Source organism: Herpailurus yagouaroundi, unplaced genomic scaffold, assembly GCF_014898765.1.
Source record: "Herpailurus yagouaroundi ecotype Mexico unplaced genomic scaffold, PumYag 100, whole genome shotgun sequence".
Taxonomy (NCBI): domain Eukaryota; kingdom Metazoa; phylum Chordata; class Mammalia; order Carnivora; family Felidae; genus Herpailurus; species Herpailurus yagouaroundi.
The window spans coordinates 90,583,108-90,591,176 of record NW_024412391.1 but is presented as its reverse complement, the minus strand read 5'-3'; positions in this window follow the sequence as shown (position 1 = coordinate 90,591,176).

Below are 8,069 nucleotides of genomic sequence, written 5' to 3'. Positions count from 1 at the left end.
GTGATGTGATGTGATGTGATGTGATGTGATGTGATGTGATGTGATGTGATGTGATGTGACATGATTTGGGAGGTCTAGGTCCTACACTTCACACATAGCAGTGGACTGAGTAGGAAAAGGGAGCTCTCTAAAGAGAAACTAGATGAGTATCAAAACTAGGGGGAATGGATTTGGGGCAGGTAGAAACACTGAATGCTCATAACACTAGCTCTGAGGATAATTCCTACTCCACAAATAGCATTTGCTACCTCCTTTCAGTTCCTTTCACTCCCAGCCCTTTGCTTAGACTTTACTTAGACACTTTGGGCTCTGATGACAGTGCTGATTTCATTAGGGCAGATGCTCCTGCCATACCCCAGCTCCACTTTTCCATCTACTTTCAAATTTCTGACTGTGAACCCAACCAGTCTGTCAGACCAGTGTGGCAAATCTCCCTTGGCCTAGTTCTAGCCTCCAACTGCCTGGCACTGTATTTAGTCATTAAAACCTTATCAGATCATTCCCACCCACTACCCCAGTTAAAGCCTATTTCAAGTTCCAAGTTTGCCCTTCAATTCTAGTACAGTAGGATGTAATAAAGTCTTTTTTTTTTATATATGAAATTTATTGTCAAATTGGTTTCCATACAACACCCAGTGCTCATCCCAAAAGGTGCCCTCCTCAATACCCATCACCCACCCTCTCCTCCCTCCCACACCCCATCAACCCTCAGTTTGCTCTCAGTTCTCAACAGTCTCTTATGCTTTGGCTCTCTCCCACTCTAACCTCTTTTTTTTTTTTTTCCTTCCCCTCCCCCATGGGTTCCTGTTAAGTTTCTCAGGATCCACATAAGAGTGAAACCATATGGTATCTGTCTTTCTCTGTATGGCTTATTTCACTTAGCATCACACTCTCCAGTTCCATCCACGTTGCTACAAAAGGCCATATTTCATTTTTTCTCATTGCCACGTAGTATTCCATAGTGTATATAAACCACAATCTCTTTATCCATTCATCAGTTGATGGACATTTAGGCTCTTTCCATAATTTGGCTATTGTTGAGAGTGCTGCTATGAACATTGGGGTACAAGTGCCCCTATGCATCAGTACTCCTGTGTCCCTTGGATAAATTCCTAGCAGTGCTATTGCTGGGTCATAGGGTAGGTCTATTTTTAATTTTCTGAGGAACCTCCACACTGCTTTCCAGAGCGGCTGCACCAATTTGCATTCCCACCAACAGTGCAAGAGGGTTCCCGTTTCTCCACATCCTCTCCAGCATCTATAGTCTCCTGATTTGTTCATTTTGGCCACTCTGACTGGCGTGAGGTGATATCTGAGTGTGGTTTTGATTTGTATTTCCCTGATAAGGAGCGACGCTGAACATCTTTTCATGTGCCTGTTGGCCATCCGGATGTCTTCTTTAGAGAAGTGTCTATTCATGTTTTCTGCCCATTTCTTCACTGGGTTATTTGCTTTTCGGGTGTGGAGTTTGGTGAGCTCTTTATAGATTTTGGATACTAGCCCTTTGTCCGATATGTCATTTGCAAATATCTTTTCCCATTCCGTTGGCTGCCTTTTAGTTTTGTTGGTTGTTTCCTTTGCTGTGCAGAAGCTTTTTATCTTCATAAGGTCCCAGTAATTCACTTTTGCTTTTAATTCCCTTGCCTTTGGGGATGTGTCGAGTAAGAGATGGCTACGGCTGAGGTCAGAGAGGTCTTTTCCTGCTTTTTCCTCTAAGGTTTTGATGGTTTCCTGTCTCACATTCAGGTCCTTTATCCATTTTGAGTTTATTTTTGTGAATGGTGTGAGAAAGTGGTCTGGTTTCAACCTTCTGCATGTTGCTGTCCAGTTCTCCCAGCACCATTTGTTAAAGAGACTGTCTTTTTTCCATTGGATGTTCTTTCCTGCTTTGTCAAAGATTAGTTGGCCATACGTTTGTGGGTCTAGTTCTGGGGTTTCTATTCTATTCCATTGGTCTATGTGTCTGTTTTTGTGCCATGTAATAAAGTCTTAATCTCTTCATGATTGTCATGACTTTGCACATTTAACTCTTATTCTTGCTCTTTTTCTCAACTCATATCTTAATTTTGATTTAAGCCACATATGGAAATGTACCCCTCTCCTTTCCCTTGCATTTGAAAACTGGATTTTGTCTATCACTTTTTCTATAAGTGTTTGGAGTAGATGTTTGTCCAGTATTCATAATTGGCTATAAATAGAATACTGTGGTAGAAACTACTAACCAACCCCAATATCCATTCTCCTGCTTTTGGTGCCACAAATTTTACCTGGGCACATGCTTCCAAGAACAGACTATATTACCTAGCCTCCTTTGCAGAATAATCATGAGATTAGGTTCCAATTGGAAGTATGTGAACTGAAATGATTCACACAATTTCCAGTTAATTTCCTAAAAGGACAAAGGTGTTCCCTCAACTGCTCATTTTCCCTTTCCTTTTAGATGGAATATAGATCCAGTACACATGGTGGCATGGTCTTTTGATTGTGTGGAAGAGAGCAACATTCTAGGACAGAGATGACACACTTTTTCTGTAAAGGGTTAGATATTAACTATTTTCAGCTTTATGAGCCATACAAACTCTGCTCAACCCTGTTCCAGGGTGAAAGCAACCATGAACAATATGTAAAGGAATGGATGTGACTGTATTCTTATAAAACTGTATTTATAAAAGCCAGCAGTAAGCCAAATTTGGCCCATATGCCATTGTTTGCTGACCTTTGATTCAGAACACAGTGAGGCAACAACATTAAAAAAGCCTGTATCTCCAAAACTCTCAAGTTTTGTATGGTAGAGGAAAATTAACTGTACTTCTACAGAAAGAGTTACCTTTTGTTAAGCCATTGTATTTTGGGGAATAGTTGTTTTAGCAGAAATATCTTTGTATTTTTTAATACCATGAAGCCAGCATTTTTTAACTTAGAATATGACAAATATTCTCTCATTCTTTCTCCTTTATTCTTTCTCTCTCTCTCCTCACAGGCCCTTTTCTCTCTGGTTATAAATTTACTTGCATTGTAAAAATTATTTTATGAATCCTAAATTGTTCTCAGCTCATTCTTTCATTTTTTACTAGCAAAAATTTTTCCTTACTTACATGTATTTCTGCTGTACTGAAGTTTGGCTTGTACCTCTGTCTCTTCTGCAACTGAAGATCACATTGCCACTGAGATCTTTTCTCCAACTTCACTCTACTGAAACTGTAAGGGTTAAATTGTAGTGTAGGGCTAACCTGCAGTCTTGAGAAATAACAGCTTTGTTTTGACACTGTAGGTTAAGAGATAACAGCCTTGTCCTATCAATCAAAGGAACAAAAGTTCAAGGAAAATCAACTGGATTAGTGTTTGATTGGATTGGGGCAAGGGCATGTCTGAACTGTTTCCACCCCCATCTGGGAACTATTTCTTTGTTCTGTTCCCAGGTGATGATAAGGCGATGTGGTCGGCTATAAAAACTCTGTACCCCGGCTGTTCGAGGCCGCACTCTGGTCAAGAGTGCTGGTCCTGATCAGTCGGCCTTGCCTCTCATTGCAATAAACTTTGTTGTGACTGTCACTGGTGCCCGTAGCATTCTGTTTCAGGAGTCGTGTGGATGCAACAAAACTTTCCATTGTATTTATCACGATGATCATCTTCTACAACCTTTACTGCCAAATCCTCCTCTTTCATGCTTTCATGAAACTGTCCCTCCTTAGCTTCTGTAACAATAGTATATTCTTAAATCTTTCTCTACATTTATCTCTGGCCAATTCAGCATAGCTAATCTTAGCAGTTATTCATCTGCTACCTATGTCTTCATGTAGGTAATATTGCCAGTGGCACCCTTGGTTCTCTTTCAGTTGATCCTAGAGTCCTACAAAATCCCAAGGCTTTCATCATGCACCATATTCTAATGACTTCTAAATATGTAACTCCAGGCTTAATTGTTCTCTGAAGTTCTAAACCCTTTACACCCAACTGCTTATCTTATTCCAGATGATTTTCTAAATCCATCATCTATTGTATCTCCTTGTATCTATTAGAATTCTTCCATTCAAAAGAATTTACCCTCAGGGCACTTGGGTGGCTCAGTTGGTTGAGTGTCCAACTTCAGCTCAGGTCATGATCTCATGATTTGTGAGTTCCAGCCCTGCATCAGGCTTTGCACTGATAGCTCGGAGCCTGCTTTGGATTCTCTGTCTCCCAGTCTCTCTGCCCCGCCCCCGCTGAAGCGCTTGTGTGGGCACGATCGTGTACATGTTGCTCTCTCTTTCCTTCTCTCTCTTTCTCAAAAAACAAATAAACATTTAAAAAACAAACAACAACAAAAAAGAATTTACCCTCATCAGCTACTTGGGTACCCTGAAATGCAGTATGTACAGAAAAAGCAGGTGAATGTTTTATTTATTCCTATTCTAATTCAGAATACGGTTCTGGTGCTCTAACAACCACCAAAAGAGAGTTCCTAGGTAGTACTATATACATCAAAAGAAGAAATCAACCAATTAAAAAGGTAACCTACAGAATGGGAAAAATATCTGTAAACCATGTATCTAATAAGAGGTTAATATAAAAAATATATGAGGAATTCATACAACTCAATAGCAAAAAAGAAATAATCCAATCAAACATAGACAAAGAATTTGAATAGACATTTTTTTTCCCCAAAGAAAACATACAAATAGGCAATAAGTACACGAAAAGGTGCTCAACATCATTAATCATCAGGGAAATGGAAATCAAGCCACAAAGCACTCCTGTTAGAGTTGTTATTATCATCAAAAACACAGGGGATAACAAATGTTGGTGAGGATATGGACAAAAGAGAACCCTTGTGCAATGTTGATAGAAATATATATTGGTATAGCACTAGGGAAAACAGTATGAAGTTTCCACAAAAAAAATAAAAAATATAACTACCATATGACCTGTTGCAGCATGATTCACAGTAGCCAAGACATGGAAACAACCTAAGTGTCCACTGACAGATGAAAGGATAAAGAAATATACATATTTATATTTATATTTAATTATATATATAAAATTATCATATGTACATGTAATTATCGTAAGTATATAATTATTTAGCCATAAGAAAGAAAGAAATCTTGCCATTTGCAACAACATGGATGGATTTTGAAGGCATCATGTTAAGTGAAATAAGTCAGAGACAAAGACAAATACTGCAGTATCTATCACTTATATGTGGAATCTAAGAAGGCCAAACTATTCCAGAGAGTGGAATAGTGGTTGCCAGGGGCTGGGGAGTGGAGGTAATGGGACAATATGGGTATAAACTTCCTGTTTTATTTATTTATTATTTTTTTTAAATTTTTTTTTCGACGTTTATTTATTTTTGGGACAGAGAGAGACAGAGCATGAACGGGGGAGGGGCAGAGAGAGAGGGAGACACAGAATCGGAAATAGGCTCCAGGCTCTGGGCCATCAGCCCAGAGCCCGACGTGGGGCTCGAACTCACGGACCGCGAGATCGTGACCTGGCTGAAGTCGGACGCTTAACCGACTGCGCCACCCAGGCGCCCCTAAACTTCCTGTTTTAAATGAATAAGTTCTGGGTATCTAATGATCAGCATAGTACCTACACTTAACTATAACCATGACTTATTATTTATTTATTTACTTACTTTTTTTAGGAAATGTTTTTTTTAATATGAAATTTATTGTCAAATTGGCACTTGTACCCCAATGTTCATAGCAGCAATTTCAACAACAGCCAAATTATGGAAAGAGCCTAAATGTTCATCAACTGATGAATGGATAAAGAAATTGTGGTTTATATACACAATGGAATACTACGTAACTGTAACTTATTAACTTAACTCTATTATATACTTAAGATTGCTAAAGAGAGCAGATCTTAAATGTACACACACACACACACACACACACACACACACACAAGGGCAATTATGCGATGTGATGAGAGGGTTAACTAACCTTATTGTGGTAATCATTTTACAATATATATGAAGACCAAATCATCATATTGTATATCTTAAACTTACACAATGTAACATGTCAATTACATTTCAAGAAAATGGAAAAACATTTCAAGTATCACTATGAACTTATAGATTTTATTTTATTTTTTTAATATAATTTATTGTCAAATTGGCTGACATACAGTGTGTAAAGTGTACACTTGGTTTTGGGGGTAGATTCCCATGGCTCATTGCTTACATACAATGCTCAGTGCTCATCCCAAGTGCCTTCCTCAATGCCCATCACCCATTTTCCCCTCTCCCCCAACCCCCTATCAACCTTCAGTTTGTTCTCTGTGCTTAAGAGTCTCTTATGGTTTGCCTCTCTCCTTCTCTGTTTGTAACTATTTTTTTCTCCTTCCCTTTCCCCATGGTCTTCTGTTAATTTTCTCAAGGTCCACATATGACCATAAACATATATGTCTTTCTTTGACTGACTTATTTCACTGAGCATAATACCTTCCAGTTCCATCCACATTGCTGCAAATGGCATGATTTCACTCTTTCTAATTACCAAGTAGTTTTCCACTGTATATATAAACCACATCTTCTTTATCCATTTGTCAGTTGATGGACATTTAGGCTCTTTCCATAATTGGATATTGTTGAAAGCACTGCTATAAACATTGGGATGCATGTGCCCCTTTGCATTAGCACTCCTGTAACCCTTGGGTAAATTCCTAGTAGTACTATTGCTGGGTCATAGGGTACTTCTATTTTTAATTTTTGGAAGAACCTCCACACTGTTTTCCAGAGTGACTGCACCAGTTTGCATTCCTACCAACAGCACAAGAAAGTTCCCATTTCTCCACATCCTTGCCAGCATATGTTGTTTCCTGAGTTGTTAATTTTAGCCACTCTGACTGGGGTGAGTAGTATCTCAATATGGTTTTGATTTGTATTTCAGTGATGATGCATGACGTTGAGCATATTTTCATGTGTCTGTTGGCCATATGGATGTCTTATTTGGAAAAAGTGTCTATTCATGTCTTCTGCCCATTTCTTCACTGGATTATTTGTTTTTTGGGTGTTGAGTTTGGTAAGTTCTTTATAGATTTGGGATACTAACCCTTTATATGATATGTCATTTGCAAATATCTTTTCCCATTTCATTGGTTGCCTTTTAGCTTTGTTGATTGTTTCCTTTGCAGTGCAGAAGCTTCTATCTTGAAGAGGTCCCAATAGTTCATTTTTGCTTTTAATTCCCTTGTCTTTGGAGATGTGTCAAGCAAGAAATTGCTGCAGCTGAGGTCAAAGAGGTTGCTTGCTTTCTCCTCTGGGGTTTTGATGGTTTCCTATCTCACATTTAAGTCTTTAATCCATTTTGAGTTTATTTTTGTGTATGGTGTAAGAAAGTTGTCTAGTTTCATTCTTCTGCATGTTGCTGTCCAGTTCTCCCAGCACCATTTGCTAAAGAGACTGTCTTTTTTCCATTGGATATCCTTTCCTGCTTTGTCAAAGATTAGTTGGCCATACATTTGTGGGTCTAATTCTGTGTTCTCTATTCCATTGGTCTATGTGGCTGTTTTTGTGCTAAATACCATACTTTCTTGGTGATTACAGCTTTGTAGTGAGGCTAAAAAGTCTGGGATTGTGATGCCTCCTACTTTGGTTTTCTTTTTCAATATTACTTTGGCTTTTTGGGATCTTTTGTGGTTCCATACACATTTTAGGATTGTTTGTGCTACCTTTGAGAAGAATGTCGGTGCAATTTTTATTAGGATTGCATTGAATGTGTAGATTGCTTTGGGTAGTATTGACATTTAACAATATTTATTCTTCCAATCCACGAACATGGAATGCTTTTCCATTTCTTTGTGTCTTCTTCAGTTTCCTTTATAAATTTTCTATAGTGTTCAGCATACGTATCTTTTACATCTTTGGTTAGATTTATTCCTAGGTATTTTATGGTTCTTGGTGCAACTGTAAATGTGATCAATTTCTTAATTTCTCATTCTGTTGCTTCATTGTTGGTGTATAGGAATGCAACCAATTTCCATACATGTATTTTATACACTGAGACTTTTCTGAATTCATATATCAGTTCTGGAGGCCTTTTGGTGGAGTCTTTCAGGTTTTCCATGTAGAGTAT